Here is a 19,733-nt window from a genome sequence, read left to right as displayed (position 1 = left end):
TAGACACACAGGCTTTACTCAGAGCCAGTGGCAGGTCATTAATAAAGATTGAAAAAAGTAAGGGGCCTAAACAGCTGCCCTGGGGAATGCCTGACTCTACCTGGATTATGTTGGAGAGGCTTCTTTAAAGAACACCCACTGTGTTCTGTTATATACGTAACTCTCGATCCACAATATAGTAGGGGATGGATGTAAAGCCATAACACACACATTTTTCCAGCAGCAGATTATGATCGATAATGTCAAAAGCTGCATTGAAGTCTAACAAAACGGCTCCCACAATATTTGTAAGCCACAATTTTTTCCGAAGGTTTACAAATGGTTGGTAACAGGCTGATTGGTCAGCTGTTTCAGCCAGTAAAAGGTTGCTTTGCTATTCTTGGGGAGCGGAATGACTTTTACTTCCCTCCAGGCCTGAGGGCACACTTTCCTGAAGACTTAGATTGAAGAGAGGCAAATAGGAGTAGCAATATCGTCCGCTATTATCCTCAGTCATTTTCCATCCAAGTTGTCAGACCCAGGTGGCTTGTCATTGTTGATAGACAACAATAATTGTTTCACCTCTTCCACACTCTACAGAATAATTAGGTCAGTTATGCATGGATGTTAAGGTTCAGAATTTGTTGGTGGCAAGTAATTCTTAAGTTTTCTAATCTTGACAATAAAAAGTCATTAAAGTAGTTGGCAATATCAATGGGTTTTGTGATGAATGAGCCATCTGATTCAATTAATGATGGAGCCGAATTCGCCTTTTTGGCCAAAATATGATTTAAGGTGCTCCCAAGCTTTTTACTATCATTTATATTTGTTTCAAAATACAGTTTCTTCTTATTTTTGTTCAGACTTATTTGCCATTCCTTTTGCCTCATCCCCCTCAACCATACAGTTTTTGAATTCCTCATCAATCCACAGGGATGGAAAAGTTTTACAGTCATTTTCTTCATGGCTGCATGCTTATTAGTAACAGGCATAATCCATTTCATAAATGTGTCAAATGCAGCATCTTGTTGCTCCCAATTACAGACCACAGGCTCGCAAATATTCTTCAGATGTTCAACATAGAAATCATTACAAAACGTATTGTTTGACCTCTTATACACTATATTAGGCCCAGCCTTTGGAACTTTAGTTTTACTATATTATAATCAGTACACCCGATAGATTTAGATACTGCTTTAAAGCAGATTTCTGCAGGATTAGTATAGACGTGATATTTAGATGTGGATGATTTAATTCCTTTGCTGTTTGTAAATACCCTGGTCCGTTGACTAATAACCTGAGCCAGGTTGCAGGCACTAGTTACAGTTTGAAGCTTTCTCTTGAGTGGGCAGCTTGATGAAAGTCAGTCAATATTTAGGTCACCCAGAAAATATACCGCTCTGTTCAAGGCCCTTCTCCCCGATCGCTCAGTTTGGCGGCCAGCTCTAGGAAGAGTCTTGGTGGTCCCAAACTTCTTCCATTCAAGAATGATGGAGGCCACTGTGTTTGTAATAGTGCCTGTGTGTAGCTGGTGCAGAGGAGTCAGGCGCAAGACAGCAGATATGAGTAATAAACGTAATTTACTTAAAAATTCATACAAAATACAACACAATAAATCGAGCCCACAATAACGGACCGTATTGCAAACAAACAATCACTCACAAAAAAAACATGGGGGAACAGAGGGTTAAATAATGAACAAGTAATTGGCGGATTGAAACCAGATGTGTAAAACAAGGACAAAACAAATGGAAAATTAAAAGTGGATCGGGCGGCGACCGGCGGTCGACGTCACCGGCCTTCTAGACATCGAACAAGGAGATGCAATCTCAACCACACTGCACACTGCCCTAACCCATCTAACCCATCTGGACAAGAGGAATACCTATATGAGAATGCTGTTCATCGACTACAGCTCGGCATTCAACACCATAGTACCCTCCAAGCTCGTCATCAAGCTCGAGACCCTGGGTCTCGTCCCCGCCCTGTGCAACTGGGTACTGGACTTCCTGACGGGCCGCCCCCAGGTGGTGAGGGTAGGCAACAACATCTCCTCCCCGCTGATCCTCAACACTGGGGCCCCACAAGGGTGCGTTCTGAGCCCTCTCCTGTACTCGCTGTTTATCCACGACTGCGTGGCCACGCACGCCTCCAACTCAATCATCAAGTTTGCGGACGACACAACAGTGGTAGGCTTGATTACCAACAATGACGAGACGGCCTACAGGGAGGAGGTGAGGGCCCTCGGAGCGTGGTGTCAGGAAAATAACCTCACACTCAACGTCAACAAAACTAAGGAGATGATTGTGGACTTCAGGAAACAGCAGAGGGAACACCCCCCTATCCACATCAATGGAACAGTAGTGGAGAGGGTAGCAAGTTTTAAGTTCCTCGGCATACACATCACAGACAAACTGAATTGGTCCACTCACACAGACAGCATCGGGAAGAAGGCGCAGCAGCGCCTCTTCAACCTCAGGAGGCTGAAGAAATTTGGCTTGTCACCAAAAGCACTCACAAACTTCTACAGATGCACAATCGAGAGCATCCTGGCGGGCTGTATCACCGCCTGGTACGGCAACTGCTCCCCCTCAACCGTAAGGCTCTCCAGAGGGTAGTGAAGTCTGCACAACGCATCACCGGGGGCAAACTACCTGCCCTCCAGGACACCTACACCACCCGATGTTACAGGAAGGCCATAAAGATCATCAAGGACATCAATCACCCGAGCCACTGCCTGTTCACCCCGCTATCATCCAGAAGGCGAGGTCAGTACAGGTGCATCAAAGCTGGGACCGAGAGACTGAAAAACAGCTTCTATCTCAAGGCCATCAGACTGTTAAACAGCCACCACTAACATTGAGCGGCTGCTGCCAACACACTGACACTGACTCAACTCCAGCCACTTTAATAATGGGACTTGATGGGAAATGATGTAAATATATCACTAGCCACTTTAAACAATGCTACCTTATATAATGTTACTTACCCTACATTATTCATCTCATATGCATACGTATATACTGTACTCTATATCATCGACTGCATCCTTATGTAATACATGTATCACTAGCCATTTTAACTCTGCCACCTTGTTTACATACTCATCTCATATGTATATACTGTACTCGATACCATCTACTGTATCTTGCCTATGCTGCTCTGTACCATTACTCATTCATGTATCCTTATGTACATATTCTTTATCCCCTTACACTGTGTATAAGACAGTAGTTTTGGAATTGTTAGTTAGATTACTTGTTGGTTATTACTGCATTGTCGGAACTTGAAGCACAAGCATTTCGCTACACTCGCATCAACATCTGCTAACCATGTGTATGTGACAAATAAAATTTGATTTGATTTGAGAGGGACTGACTTCGGCGGAAGTCGTGACAGTACCCCCTCTTGACACGTGGCTCCAGCAGCGCACAGACACGACCTCGGTGATGACCCAGGGGGACGAGGCGCAGGGCGTTCCGGATGGAGACGGTGGAACTCCCGCAGCAACGAAGGGTCCAAGACGTCCTCCACTGGAACCCAGCATCTCTCCTCCTGACCGTACCCCTTCCAATCCATGAGGGACTGAAGGCCCCTCGCCCGACGCCTCGAGTCCATGATGGCTTGAACAGCATACGACGGGGCCCCCTCGATGTCCAGAGGGGGCAGAGGAACCTCCCGCACCTCAGACCCCTGGAGTGGACCAGCCACCACCGGCCTGAGGAGAGACACATGGAACGAGGGATTAATATGGTAATCTGGGGGAAGCTGTAACCTGTAGCATTCCTCGTTCAGTCTCTTCGGGGCTTTGAATGGCCCCACAAACCGCGGGCCCAGCTTCCGGCAGGGCAGTTGGAGGGGCAGGTTTCGGATCGAGAGCCAGACCTGGTCCCCCGGTGCGAACATTGGGGCCTCACTGTGGTGGCGGTCGGTGCTCGCCTTCTGCCGCCTCATTGCAGGTGCACATGGGCGGTGTCCCAGGTCTCCACCGAGCGCTTAAACCATTCGTCCACTGCAGGAGTCTCGATCTGGCTCTGATGCCAAGGTGCCAGAACCGGCTGATACCCCAGTATGCACTGGAAGTGGGAGAGGTTAGTGGAGGAGTGGCGGAGTGAGTTTTGGGCCATCTCAGCCCAGGGGATGAACGCCGCCCATTCCCCCGGCCCGTCCTGGCAATATGACCACAGAAACCTACCTACATCCTGGTTAACTCTCTCCACATGCCCGTTACTCTCGGGGTGAAAACCTGAGGTGAGGTGAGGCTGACCGAGACCCCCAGATGTTCTATAAATGCCCTCCAGACCCTGGACGTGAACTGGGAACCCCGATCAGAGACTATGTCCTCAGGCACCCCGTAGTGCCGGAAGACGTGAGTGAACAGGGCCTCCGCAGTCTGTAGGGCCGTAGGGTGACTGGGCAAAGGGAGGAGACGGCAGGACTTAGAAAACCGATCCACAATGTCCAGGATCGTGGTGTTGCCCTGTGAGGGAGTTGTGGAACGGGTAAGGGTTGAAACTTCCCTCTGTGCAGGTGCCTGGGAGTCTTGCACTAGGCGCACACCAAGCAGGAGGAAACAGAAAACCTCACATCCTTGGCCAAGGTGGGCCACCAGTACTTCCCACTAAGACAGCGCACCGTCCGACCGATGCCAGGATGACCAGAGGAGGGTGATGTGTGGGCTCAATAGATCAACCGGTTGTGGACAGCAGACGGAATGTAAAGACACCCAGCTGGACACTGGAGAGGAGTGGGCTCTGTACGTAACTCCCGCTCGATGTCTGCGTCCAGCTCCCACACCACTGGTGCCACCAGGCACGAGGCCGGGACTATGGGAATGTGATCCATGGACCGCTCCTCTGTGTCATATATCTGGGACAGTGCGTCTGCCTTAGCTTTCTGGGAACCTGGTCGGTAGGACAGGGTGAACACACAAAACGGGTAAAAAACATGGCCCACCTTGCCTGGCGAGGGTTCAGTCTCCTCACCGCCCAGATGTATTCCAGATTGCGGTGGTTAGTCCAGATGAGAAAAGGGTGTCTCGCCCCCTCAAGCCAATGTCTCCACGCCCTTCAGAGCCTTGACGACAGCCAACAGCTCCCGGTCCCCCACATCATAGTTTTGCTCCGCCGGGCTGAGCTTCTTCGAAAACAAGGAAAAGGGGCGGAGCTTCGGTGGCGTACCCTGAGCGCTGAGAGAGCACAGCTCCTATCCCAGCCTCGGACGCGTCCACCTCCACTATGAACGCCAAAGAGGGATCCGGATGAGCCAGCACGGGAGCCGAGGTAAACAAAGCCCTCAGGTGACCAAAAGCACTGTCCGCCTCAGCTGACCACTGCAAACGCACCAGTCCCTCCTTCAGCAGTGAGGTAATGGGAGCCGTTACCTGACCAAAGCCCCGGATAAACCTCCGGTAGTAGTTGGCAAACCCTAGGAACCGCTGCACATCTTTTCCCGTGATGGGAGTTGGTCAATTATGCATGGCTGAAATGCGGTCACTCTCCATCTCCACACCTGATGTGGAAATGCGGTACCCTAGGAAGGAGACGGAGTGTTGGAAGAACTGACATTTCTCAGACTTGACGTACAGGTCATGCTCCAACAGTCGACCAAGCGCCCTGCACACCAGGGACACATGCTCGGCGCGTGTAGCGGAGTATATCAGAATGTCGTTGATATATTCCACTACACCCTGCCTGTGCAGGTCCTGGAAAATCTCGTCAACAAAGGCCTGGAAGACTGATCGAGCATTCTTCAACCCATACGGCATGACGAGGTACTCATTGTGCCCCGAGGTGGTACTAAATGCCATCTTCCACTCGTCCCCCTTCCGGATACGCACCAGGTTGTAAGCGTTCCTGAGATTAAATTTTGTGAAGAAGCACGCCTCGTGCATTGACTCGATCGCACTGGCGATGAGAGGCAGCGTGTAGCTGTACCTCACAGTGATCTGGTTGATGCCTCTATAGTCAATACACGGACGCAGACCTCCATCCTTCTTCTTAACAAAAAATAAACTCGAGGAGGCAGGTGAAGTGGAGGGGCGAATGTATCTCTGCCCCAGGGATTCGGAGACATATGTTTCCATAGCCGCCGTCTCCTCCTGTGACAGAGGATACACGTGACTCCTGGGGAAGTGCTGCATCTACCAGGAGATTTATCGCACAATCCCCCCATCGATGGAGTGGTAATTGAGTTGCCCTCTTCTTACAGATGGCGAGAGCCAAATCGGCATATTCTGAGGAGATGCTCACGGTGGAGACCTGGTCTGGACACCATAGTCGCGCCGATGGAAACCCCTTGAAACCACTTTCGTGACCACCCCTTGAGAGCCCTCTGTTGCCACGAAATAGTGGGGTCATGACAGGCCGTATTACAAACAAACAATCACTCACAAAAAAACATGGGGGAACAGAGGGTTAAACAAGGAGAGGGACCAACTTTAGCGGAAGACGTGACAGTGTTCTTAGGGACACTGCAGACATTTTTTGGTACCCTTCCCTAGATCTGTGCCTCGACACAATCCTGTCTCAGAGCTCTACAGGCAATTCCTTTAACCTCGTGGCTCAATTTAGGCTCTGACATGCACTGTCAACTGTGGGACCTTATATAGACAGGTGTGTGTGCAAACATTTCTAAAAACCTGTTTTCACTTTGTCATGGGGTATTGTGTGTAGATTGCTGAGAATTTGTATTTATGTAATCCATTTTAGGCTGTACCATAACAAAATGTGGAAAAAGTCAAGGGGTCTGAATACTTTCCGATGGCACTGTATATATCATATTTCCATGTGCCTGAGGGCTTTTGCTATCGAAGGCAGTTAGAAGCGGTCACTGTTACATCACGGTCACTGTTACATTACATCACTGTTACAACACCTGTTACATCTGTTTTATGGGTATGCATGTTCAATGCTATGTCGTCTACTTCTTTACGGTGAAGTATGGCTGACACTTCGTCAGGTTTGAGTATATTCTCTTTCCTTTCACTTTCACTTTGTTTGTCTTCCTCTCTAAGCCACTGAACCCTCTAAACTAAACTGTAAACTTTAAACTGTAAAAAAGGCCCATGAACTCACTCACTTACTGGAAATATGCTAAGAATATGGATGGAAACAGAGGTAGAGGGGGGGTTAGTGGGAGAGAGAGTGTAAGAGAGAGAGAGGGGGAGAGAGGGAGGGAAGGAGAGAGAAAGTGAGGGTGAGTGAGAAGGATGGAACAGGCTTGAGAGATACTGTATTTCCCATTTGGCATTTGATCCCTTGGTCCTCTTCTCAGTTATTCCAAAGGATGGATGAGGCAGGGGGGATCCCCTAAAGTTTGTCGGCGGTCATGTAGACGTGCGCTTCCTCTCCATGGCACGCTCTCCACAGCTGTCCCAGGAGAAAGGTCAAAACGCTAAGAGTGGTTTGGCCGATGATTCATAGAATGGCTATCTGTAATGACTGAATTCATCTGCTGTGCTTGGTGTCCAAGACTCTGTCAGTCCTGTTTAGGGAGCAGAGATTGAACAGAAACTTTTGTAGCTGGCTGTTACGGGACAGGAATGGGAAGATTCCCCCCTCTCAATGTTCACAACACACAGTACAGACAAAGAGACATGCCATTGAATGTGATAGAGAACAGTTAAGGAGAATAAACAGTAAAGATAAACGGAGGTTTGGAATTTGAGATATTCTGGGGTTTGAGGTCATTTGTTTCTATAGTGGTCAGTTTAAGGGTGGAGAGGAAGCAATTTTTTGTGAAAGTATGTTTTTGTGATTTTTGTTGTTGTTTTGTTAATTGATTCAGGCTTGAAAGTGTCTCTCTCTCTCACTCTCTTTCTCTCTCTCTCTCTCTCTCTCTCTCTCTCTCTCTCTCTCTCTCTCTCTCTCTCTCTCTCTCTCTCTCTCTCTCTCTCTCTCTCTCTCTACACCCCCCCCCCCCATTCAGTCTACAATACTCATAGTATTGTGTGACACAGTGACCGACACATATACTTACTGCACTTACTGTACACATTGGTACAGTATACACACACACACAAACACACACACACCTTGTCTCTCACGTGGTGTTGGTCTGTAAATGTTATCAGGGCTGTAGCTGAAGGTTCATTCAGTCTAATATATATAAGATTACTGGAGGGAGTGGTACAGTAGATATTTCACTCACAAACACGTTTCATTCTCCATCAGTCCATTCCACAGACATACCAAGGGCTTACCCTCACACACACAACCACTGCCAAGGAGTGATTGTTAAATTCTCAGCCATAATCGAAAAAAGGAGAAGAGAGCGAGAAAGAAGGAGAGACATGTTTTAATTTGGATTTAGGTGAAACAGCTATGAGACATTCCCGCTCTCTGTAAAAGAACGCTCTTTGCGTTCTTACACAATTCTTTGTTTACAGTATTAGAGGAAATATGCTTGGGGCACAGCAGATGAGAGTGGAGTAAGTTGAGCCAAAGGGTTAGTTGAGCCACCCCTTGTTTCTAGGAAATCATACACAAAATGTATCATGTGACCATTTATTTAGGAAGAGGTCACAATTTTATGGAGTCTGTGAAGGAAGAATCCACAAGGGGGAAAAAAGGAAAAAAAGTTTGCAAGCAGTGGTGTAGTGCTATATCTTTGTACCGAGAGATATAGTCTATTAAATATTATTTTAGAATATGCATAAAATGTATCCTCCAATTGCAACATCTGCCTATGCCCACACATATTGTCTCAAGAAATTGTGGATATGGGTTTTTTCCGTACTCGTATCAGAGACACAATGAAAGCACAGGAACGGCAGCGGCAAGGCTGATTCTATGAGTTTCTATGAGCGATTCGAGCAGAAATGCAATGAACTGGGCCTGGCAGAAAGCAAAACTCGTAATAAAAAGCCTACCAAAGTAGAGAGACTGAATCTGCGTCAACATACTGGACAATATCAATGTTCAGATGAAAGCCAAGTTTGACCACTTTGGTGAACTTAATTTCCTTGGCTTAGTGGAATGCAAAAAATTCGAAACTATGTCACAAATGTTTGATACCAGCAAACGACAGCTTGTCATTGTAATGCCAAGTACTTCGATTTTGTTAGACTTAAGGCTAAGATTCTACAGTTCACAACTGGTACAAGACAAATCACCTGGATAGCTCCTCAGCTTTTTGCTCCAGTATGACCTGACGCATCGACAAAGTTACTGCAGCTGGTCCTCACTATGCCAGCCACAACAGAATCCATTGAGAAGTCATTTTCTTATATTTTTTACATTTTTAGCCCTTTTTCTCCCCAATTTCATGGTGTCCAATTGGTAGTTACAGTCTTGTTTCATCGCTGCAACTCCCGTACAGACTCGGGAGAGGCGAAGGTCCAGAGCCGTGCGGCCTCTGAAACACAACCCAACCAACTGACTCTTGACACAATGCCCACTTAACCTGGAAGCCAGCCGCACCAATGTGTCGGAGGAAACACTGTTCACCTGGCAACCGTATCAGCATGCACTGCGCCAGGCCCGCCACAGGAGTCACTAATGCACGATGGGACAAGGATATCCCTGCCGGCCAAACCCTCCCCTAACCCGGTCGACGCTGGGCCAATTTTGCGCAGCCCCATGGGTCTCCCGGTCGCGATCGGCTGCGACAGAGCCTGGACTCGAACCCAGAATCTCTAGTGGCACAGCTAGCACTGCAATGCAGTGGCTTAGACCACTGCGCCACTCGGGAGACCTCGAGAAGTTATTTTCTGTGCTGAAACGGATAAAGACATACAGTCAAAACCGGACCGATCAAGGTCAAATCTCATCCATTGCCATCATCTCCATCGAGATTTGAGACCGAGAGACTTTTAAAAGGGAGGGCAAACAGGAAGGAGTTTTACAGTTTAGTCACTGAGGCCTTCAGTCAAGATAGACAGACGGATGTTGTTTACAAGTAGGCCTAAATGTAGGTGAAGGTGTTCATTTACAGTAATGCCGCCTACTATTATTACATTACACTGAAGTACACTGAACAAAAATATATGATCCCATGTTTCATGAGCTGAAATAAAAGATCCCAGAAATGTTTTATACACAAAAAGCTTATTTCTCTCAATTTTGCACATACATTTGCTTATCTCCATGTTGGTGAGCATTTCTCCTTTGCCAAGATAATCCATCCAGGTGTGGCATATCAAGAAGCTGATTAAATAGCATTATCCGTACACAGGTGCACCTTGTGCTGGGGACAATAAAAGGCCAATCTAAAATGTGCAGTTTTGTCACACAACACAATTGTCCCGTCCTGACCTTAGTTCATTTTTTATGTCTTTATTTTGGTTTGGTCAGGGCGTGAGTTGTGGTGGGCATTCTATGTTTTCCATTCTATGTTTTGTTCTGTGTGTTGTATTTCTATGTGTTTGGCCTGGTATGGTTCCCAATCAGAGGCAGCTGTCAATCGTTGTCTCTGATTGAGAACCATACTTAGGTAGCCTGTTCCCACCTGTGTTGGTGGGTAGTTGTTTCCTGTTTTGTGTTTTTTCACCTTACAGGACTGTTTCGTGTCGTTCACTTTCTTTGTTGTTTTTTTGTCATTCAGTGTTCAGTTTATTTAATTAAATTGACTATGAACACTTACCACGCTGCGTGTTGGTCCGATGATTCCTATTCCTCATCATCAGACGAAGAGGACAGCCGTTACAACAATGCCACAGATTTCTCACATTTTAAGGGAACGTGCAATTGGCATGCGGACTGCAGGAATGTCCACCAGAACTGTTGCTAAAGAACTTAATGTCCATTTCTCTACCATAAGCCGCATCCAACGACGTTTGAAAAACGTCCAGTACGTCCAACCGGCCTCACAACTGCAGACCACATGTAACCACCCAGGATCTCCACATCCTGCTTCTTCACCTGCGGGATCATCTGAGACCATCTACCCAGAGAGCTCATGAAACTGTGTTTGCACAACCAAAAAATGTCTGCACAAACTGTCAGAAACCGTCTCAGGGAAGCTCATCTGCATGTTTGTCATTCTCACCAGGGTCTTGACCTGACTGCAGTTCGGTTTTGTAACCAACTTCAGTGGGCAAAAGCTCACATTCAATGGCCACTGGCACGCTAGATAAGTGTGCTCTTAACGGGTGAATCTCGGTTTCAACTGTACCGGGCAGATGGCAGACATGTGTATGGGCAAGCTTTTTGACTGATGTCAGTGTTGTAAATAGAGTGCCCCATGGTGGTGGTGGGGATATGGTATGGGCAGGCATAAACTACAGAGAACAAACACGATTGTATTTTATCGATGGCAATTTGAATGCACAGAGATACTGTGACGGGATCCTGAGGCCATTGGACAAATGGAATCAACAGGTTACGACAGAGAAGAACAGGTACCTATTGTGGGAGGTTTCCTTAATCTGAAATGGATTTAAAAAAATGGATTTTAAAAAATGTCATCATCAATCTACACACAATACCCCATAACTGTCACGGTTGTCGTAAGAACGGGAACAAGGCGGAGCGGAGGTTGAGTTCCTCATATTTATTTCAAAAGTGAAACTTAAAACAAAAACAATAAATCAATAAACGAACAATGAAACGTGACTACGTGGTGCACAAACACAAAATAATATCCCACAAATGCAGGTGGGGAAAAAGACTACCTAAATATGATCCCCAATTAGAGGCAACGATTACCAGCTGTGGGAACCACACAAACCACCAACCTAGAAATCTATAAACTAGATAACACCCCCAGTCACGCTCTGACCTAAACACCATAGAGAACCGAGGTCTCTCTATGGTCAGGGCGTGACAATAATGACAAAGCGAAAACATGTTTTTAGATTTTTTTTTGCAAATGCATTAAAAATAAAAAACTGAAATACCTTATTTACATAAGTATTCAGAACCTTTGCTATGAGACTCGAAATTGAGCTCAAGTGCATCCTGTTTCCAATGATCATCCTTGAGATGTTTCTACAACTTGATTGGAGTCCCACCTGTAGTAAATTCAATTGATTCGACATGATTTGGAAAGGCACACACCTATATAAGGTCCCACTGTTGACGGTGCATGTCAGAGCAAAAACTAAGCCATTAGTTTGAAGGAATTGTACGTAGAGCTCCGAGACAGGATTGTATCGAGGCACAGATCTGGGGAAGGGTACCAAAAATGGTATGCAGCATTGCAGGTCCCCAATAACACAGAGGACTCATTCTTAAAATGGAAGAAGTTTGGAACCACCAAGACTCTTCCTAGGGCTGGCCGCCTGGCCAAACTGAGCAATCGGGGGAGAAGGGCCTTGGTCAGGGAGGTGACCAAGAACCCAATGGTCACTCTGACAGAGCTCCAGAGTTCCTCTGTTGAGATGGAAGAACCTTCCAGAAGGACAACCATCTCTGCAGCACTGTACCAATCAGGCCTTTATGGTAGAGAAGAAGGTGAGGACCAAGGTGCAGTGTGGTAAGTGTTCATCATTTTAATAAACTGAACTGAACCCTAAATACAAAGTAACAAAAGAGAACAACCGAAACAGCTCCGTCAGGTGCAACACACACTAAACAGAAAATAACTACCCACAAATCATAGTGGGAAAACAGGCTACCTAAGTATGGTTCTCAATCAGAGACAACGATCGACAGCTGCCTCTGATTGGGAACCATACCAGGTCAAACACAGAAATACAAAACCTAGAACAAAAACATAGAATGCCCACCCCAACTCACGCCCTGACCAAACTAAAACAGAGACATAAAAAAGGAACTAAGGTCAGGACGTGACAAGCGGAAGCCACTCCTCTGTAAAAGGCACATAACAGTCCGCTTGGAGTTTGCCAAAAGGCACCTAAAGGACTCTCAGACCATGAAAAACAACATTTTCTGGTCTGATGAAAGCAAGATTGAACTATTTGACCTGAAATGCCAAGATTCACGTCTGGAGGAAACCCTGCACCATCCTTACGGTCAAGCATGGTGGTGGCAGCATCACGCTGTGGGGATGCTTTTCAGCGGCAGTGACTGGGAGACAAGTCAGGCTTGAGGGAAAGAATAACGGCGCAAGTTACAGAAAGTTCCTTGATGTAAACCTGTTCTGGAGCGCCCAGGACCTCAGACTGGGGCGAAGGTTCACCTTCCAACAGGACAATGACCCTAAGCACACAGCCAAGACTACGCAGTAGTGGCTTCGGGACAGGTCTCTGAATATCATTAAGTGGCCAGCCAGAGCCTGGACTTGAACCCGATAGAACATCTCTAGAGAGACTTGAAAAAACAGCTGTGCAGCAACCTGACCTGATAGAGCTTATAGCGTCATACCCAAGAAAACTTGAGGCTGTAATCGCTGGCAAATGTGCTTCAATAAAGTACTGAATAAAAGGGACTGAATACTTATGTAAATTAGATATTTATGATGTTTATATATATATATATATATATATATATAAAAGGACAAAAAATAACTGTTTTCTCTTTGTCATTATGTCGTATTCTGTATGGTATGATGAGGGGAAAAAATGATTTAATCCAGGGGTCTGAATACTTTCCGAATGCACTATACACTGAATTACTGTGTGTGTGTGTGTGTGTGTGTGTGTGTGTGTGTGTGTGTGTGTGTGTGTGTGTGTGTGTGTGTGTGTGTGTGTGTGTGTGTGTGTGTGTGTGTGTGTGTGTGTGTGTGTGTGTGTTTCTGGGCAAAGTTGTTTTCTATGCTAACTGTGGGAGTTAAGATCTCATTAAGTCGACCATGTGTGTGTGCGTGTGTGTGACACACTAATTCTCAAAATGTCAACATAAAATAGGATACACATTCGTCACCTACATTCTTGCACATACATACCCTTACACACACACGCGGACACGCACTGAGTCAGCAGAAACAGGAGCTTAGTGACACAGCTGATGAACCTGTGTGTTATTCTTCAATTAAACTATGGATGAGTTCCGAGCTAAAGAACTCTCCTCATCCCTGCTCAAGTTACATGATTGCCAAATCCCTTTCCAACTCTCTCCCACTCAACTATATTCTTCTCTTAAATCTTTGCTTCTCTCTCTCATATATATATATATATATATATATATATATATATTTGTTTCCCATTTTTCCCCATCATTCTTCTTTACCCCTCTCTATTTGTCCCCTGCCATCCTCCATATAGGTGGGTCCAACATATCGCCAGATGGCTGATGAGTTATGTCACTACATTCTTATCTTTACCATAGACCTCCTCTATGTCAGTCAGTCTGTCAGAGCAGCGGAGGCAACAGTGGCTTACTGTGCTGCAGGCTTCCCCAACTAGTGGGTGATTTTATCCCCCCCCTTGTTTTCTGAGCAAAAAAATAAACACCAGCAAATCAGCTCCAAGTGATTTTAATGTTGGGAATCTGTTCCAAAGTACTCCCACACATAATAGAGAGATATACAGTATGTGGTCGTATAAAACTGGAAGTTTGAAATTATTATGTTTTAGTCAAATATTGTATCTCGTTGGGCTTCTTGCTGTCAAGTTGCAGTCTACATATTATTTGTAATTATGTTCTAGCGCCCTGACCATCTGCTCAATAAAAAAATTGGTCCGTGGCTGAATCTAGTTAATAATCCGTTTGTACTGTATGTTCTGCATATATGCTTGCAGTTCAAGCCTGTAGTACCACACATCACGAGCAGAGGGCATAACTGCATTCGTGTGAAATTGGGCATACATCTAACCATGTCAATTGTCAATATATTGATTTTAATGAAGGGGGGTAGAGATAAATGCCTTGATGCCTCTAGACTCAGAAAAGGTCAGATGATCATGAGAAAGTTGTCACAATGTTTTGATCCATATCCTTACATTGAGAATTGTAATTGGAAAAGGGAGAGCTGTAACCTATGGAGAGAAATATCACCATCACAGCGGGAAATTGTTTCCCTTTTTTCCTCTCCTCATTCAACAGCTGTGGTGTCGCGCACGTTCGGTGCTGAGATATTTTAAAAGGCCGGTCAGTCCATCTGTCCGCCTGTCAGGTGATCTGTTGGCACCTGCTGCAAGCTAGCTTCGAGGGGAAACTGAGAATCGTTTTATCTTACAAACTGGTGAAAAGGGGAAGCCACGACACGCACGTTCCAACTTTCCATGACAACGCACAGTGACGCTGGCCACCGCCAGTTGGCCGGGTTGACCACCGCTCACATGCCCAGACAGCGCGCACTGGAACGAGCAGGCCTGGTGGTGTTCCCGAATGCTAACACACACTAACACACACCTACCTGTACGTTGCGGTGGACACACACGCTCACTCCCACGTTCAGATTCGGTTAAACGGTTCCCGCTGTCCAGGCAACATTGTATTTCGACTGGGGAATTCATCGGTTGCAGGCGCTTCCAGATCGTTTTCAAATGTTTTGTGCGCAAAGATACATAACTGATTTTCAAAATTGAATCTCCGTGTATAGGCAAAAGGGCACATCGAATGCTTATTGGATAATATCATACATTACAGATTGTCAACACAATGCATTCCTTTATTTATGATGGGCATGGTGGCATATTCCATCCTCACTGGGAATCGTTCTGTACGTAATTCAACTTTTATATATGTAGTTTATTATGGGGATGATAGTTGTGGTAATAACTTTTAGAACTGAATAAAGTAAATTAATAGGCTACTACTATCAGTTTTGTTCTTTTTGATTATTGAGGAAACAGCAGTTTCACAGTTTATTATAATGTAATATAGCCTATTTCTCTTCAGGACATATTGCAACACACACAGCACACAACAAAATAGTAAATCATATCAACAAAGACCATTTTGACTTTTACAGTAGCCTGAGGATATTTTTTATTTATTTGTATTTAACCCTTATTTTGCCAGGTAAGTTGACTGAGAACACATTCTCATTTACAAGAATGACCTGGGGAATAGTTACAGGGGAGAGGAGTGGGGATGAAACCTCCCACCAAAGCACTCTTGGCTGAGGCATTGAAACTGTAAATATCCGGTCTTAAAGGATACAGTATCTTCAACCTAATCACATCAAAAATATAAATGCAACATGTAATGTATTGGTCCCATTCGTAATGAGCTGAAATAAAAGATTCCATAAATATTCCATACACACAAAAAGCTTATTTCTTTCAAATGTTTTGCACACATTTGTTTGCATCCCTGTCAGTGAGCATTTCTCATTTGTCAATATAATCCATCCACCTGACAGGTGTGGCATATCAAGAAGCTGATTAAACAGCATTATCATTACACAGGTGCACCTTGTGCTGGGTACAATAAAGGGCCACTCAACCCGATGCCACAGATGTCTCAAGTTTTGAGGGAGCGTGCAATTTGCATGCTGACTGCAGGACTGTCCACCAGAGCTGTTGCCAGAGATTTAATGTTAATTTCTCTACCATAAGCTACCTCCAATGTTGTTTTAGAGAATGTGGCAGTACGTCCAACAAGCTGGCACAACCGCAAACCATGTTTAACCACGCCAGCCTAGAACCTCCACATCCGTTTTTTACACCTGTGGAATCGTCTAAGACGAGCCACCCGGAATGCTGATGAAACTGTGGATGTGCAGAACAGTATAATTTCTGCACAAACTGTCAGAAACCGTCTAAGGGAACTCATCTGCATGCTCGTTGTCCTCCCCAGGGTATTGACCTCCTGACTGCAGTTCGGAGTCGTAACCGATTTCAGTGGGCAAATGCTCACCTTTGATAAGCCACTGGCACCCAGAAGAAGTGTGCTCTTCATGGATGAATCCCTGTTGTGACTCTATCGGGCAGATGGCAGACAGCATGTATGGTGTCGTGTGGATGAGCGGTTAGCTGATGTCAACGTTGTGAACAAAGTCCCCCGTGGTGACGATGGAGTTATGGTATGGGCAGGCATTGCCGGGTACAGACAAGCTACAGACAATGAACACAGTGGCATTTTATAGATGGTAATTTGAAAGGGAAAGGAATGCACAGGCCTGCATACTCATCAGACATGTCACACATTGAGCATGTTCAGGATGCTCTGGGTCGACGTGTACGACAGCGTATTCTAGTTCCCGCCAATATCCAGCAACTTCGCACAGCCATTGAAGAGGAGTGGGACAACATTCCACAGGCCACAATCAACAGCCTGATCAACTCTATGCGAAGGAGATATGTTGCGTTGCATGGGGCAAATGGTGGTAATACTAGACACTGTTTGGTTTTCTGATCCACGCCCCTAACTTTTTTTTGTGATTAACAGAATCGTATCTGTATTTCATGTGAAATCCATAGATTAGGGCCAAATTAATTGATTTCAATTGACTGATTTTATTATGTGAACTGTAACTCAGTAAAATCTTTGAAATTGTTGCATGTTTCATTTATATATTTTTTCAATACACTTTTATTTTCCCCTAAAGTGGGGACCCCTCTCAGATGTAGGGACCCCTCTCAGAATTAGGGACCCCTCTCAGATGTAGGGACCCCTCTCAGAATTAGGGACCCCTCTCAGATGTAGGGACCCCTCTCAGATGTTTATTTTTACATCTGCTACATTAAAATTACAAAGTCAAAGGCATAAGTGGCGCGTCCATAAGGCTAGGCAAAGCTAAGCTTTCCCTAAAGTAAATTTAATTAAATGTCAAAATGATATAGAGTAATTTGCTTACTCCTAACTATACCGAAATAAAATCAATAAACATAGGCTACTACACCAGAAAGCTTGATTTTGCCACGAATGATGGTTAGCGTCTTTAAAAAACAAAAGTGTGGAATGTTTTAAATCGCATTGCCTACAGTCCAAAGGGCCTGCAATTTCAGCAGCGCGTGCGTCAATTGCAAAATAGATTAATGTTGAGTTGCAACTGTCAGAGAGAAAAGCAGAGAGACCCAGCCAGGCTTATCGCAATATTTAAAAATACAATCACGGAAAAACAGTTTTGAAGCAAATGGCTCTTGCTGTAAAGAGAAGACAATGAAAACTCTGTCTATCAGATATCAATATTTTCAACATAATTGAGCATATTCATTATCTTTGTCATTGGGTCAGTGCCACTTGTTTGTTTTTGAACAATAATTTCCTCCTCCAGGTTAGATGGATGTCATATTACATTTATCACGTTTGAGGTATGATCCAGAACGGTGGGGTAAGGTACAAAACAGCAAGCAGTCTCAGGGTCAGGGCAGGCCCCACTCCAACATCAGAAGCATCGGCCTCCACCACGAACTGGTGGGACGGATCAGGATGAACCAAGATGGGAGCTGTGGTGAAGAGGTGTTTGAGATCCCGGAACACCCGATCAGCAGCTGGAAACCACGTGAACAGAATTTTGGGAGAGGTGAGTGCAGACAATGGGGAAGCCAGGGTGCTGTAGCCCCGCATAAAGCGATGATAAAAGTTGGCGAAGCGCAGGAACCGCTGCAGCTGGACTCTGGACGTGGTCTGGGGCCAATCCACCACCACTCTCACCTTCCTAGGATCCATCTGTACGCTCCCAGCATGCGATGATGTAACCCAGAAAGGGGATGGTTGAGCGATGGAAGTCGCACTTCTCAGCTTTTACAAAAAGCTGGTTCTCCAGGAGGTGTTGGAGAACCTGCCGGACGTGGAGGACGTGTTCTTTGGTGGAGTGGGAGAAGACGGGGATGTCATCGAGGTAGATGAAGACGAACTGGTTCAACATGAGAACACCATTAACCAGAGCCTGGAACACAGCAGGGGCATTGGTAAAACCAAAGGGCTTGACTAGGTACTTGTAGTGGCCGCTGGCTGTGTTGAAGGCAGTCTTCCACTTGTCCCCCTCCCGCATCCGTACCAGGTGGTAGGCATTCCATAGGCCCAGCTTGGAGAACACGGTGGTCCCCTGGAGTGGCTCGAAGGCCGATGAGATGAGAGGTAGCGGTTATTCACCGTGATGTCGTTGAGACCTCTGTAGTGGATGCACGGACGCAATGAGTTGACAATGTACGTCTCCATAGCCTTTGCCTCGAGACCCGACAGAGAGTACAGTCATCCCCGGGGTGGAGGGGTGCCTGAAAAGAGATCAATCCCTCAGTCATAGGGTCAGTGTGGTGGCAGCGAAGTGGCCAGGGCCTAACTGGTCACCTCCCGGAGGTCCTAGTACTCCGCGGGAATAGCGGAGTGGCCCGGGGTAGCCTCCGAGGCCCCAGGAAGACGTCCCGGAACAGGCTGCATTGACTTCAGGCAGTGGGTGTGGCAGAATGGGCTCCAGCTCATGATAGCATCGGCAGACCAGTCAATGAGGGGATTGTGTCCCTGGAGCCAGGAGAACCCCAACACCACGGGAACCTGAGGGGACTTAATGAGCAGGAACTGGATCGTCTCACTGTGGTTCCCTGACCTGCGTAGGTTTATGGGGGTGGTATTGTGGGTGACCCGGCAAATAGAACGCCCGTCCAGTGCTCTAACGTCCATGGGAATGGAGAGGGGCTGAGTAGGAATATCCAGCTCGGAAGCCAGGGTAGCGTCCATAAAGCTCTCATCAGCGCCAGAGTCGATGAGTACCCGGAGAGATTTTGACTGTTTCCCCCACAGCAACCTAGCATGAAAAGGAATGCAAGTAAGGGGAGGGGAAAATGTCTGGGTATGGCCCACCAGAGACAACAGAGAATCAAATATCTTCTGAACTTCCTCCCTGAACACCTCCAGACTGTGGCAGACTGCGGATTGTTGCTCCCACACTGCCGTGGCCCAGGCAAGTGCCCTCCCGGACATCACAGTAATGATGTACGGTCTGAAGGGAACAAAGCAGGCTGCAGCTCGAAAATTAGAGATCACTGGGAGAGAAAGGCCCGGCAGGTCCCAGAATCTCCA

This window comes from Oncorhynchus keta, chromosome 8 (genome assembly GCF_023373465.1).
Source record: "Oncorhynchus keta strain PuntledgeMale-10-30-2019 chromosome 8, Oket_V2, whole genome shotgun sequence".
Taxonomy (NCBI): domain Eukaryota; kingdom Metazoa; phylum Chordata; class Actinopteri; order Salmoniformes; family Salmonidae; genus Oncorhynchus; species Oncorhynchus keta.
The sequence above is the reverse complement of the archived record's forward strand: the minus strand, read 5'-3'. Positions refer to the sequence as shown.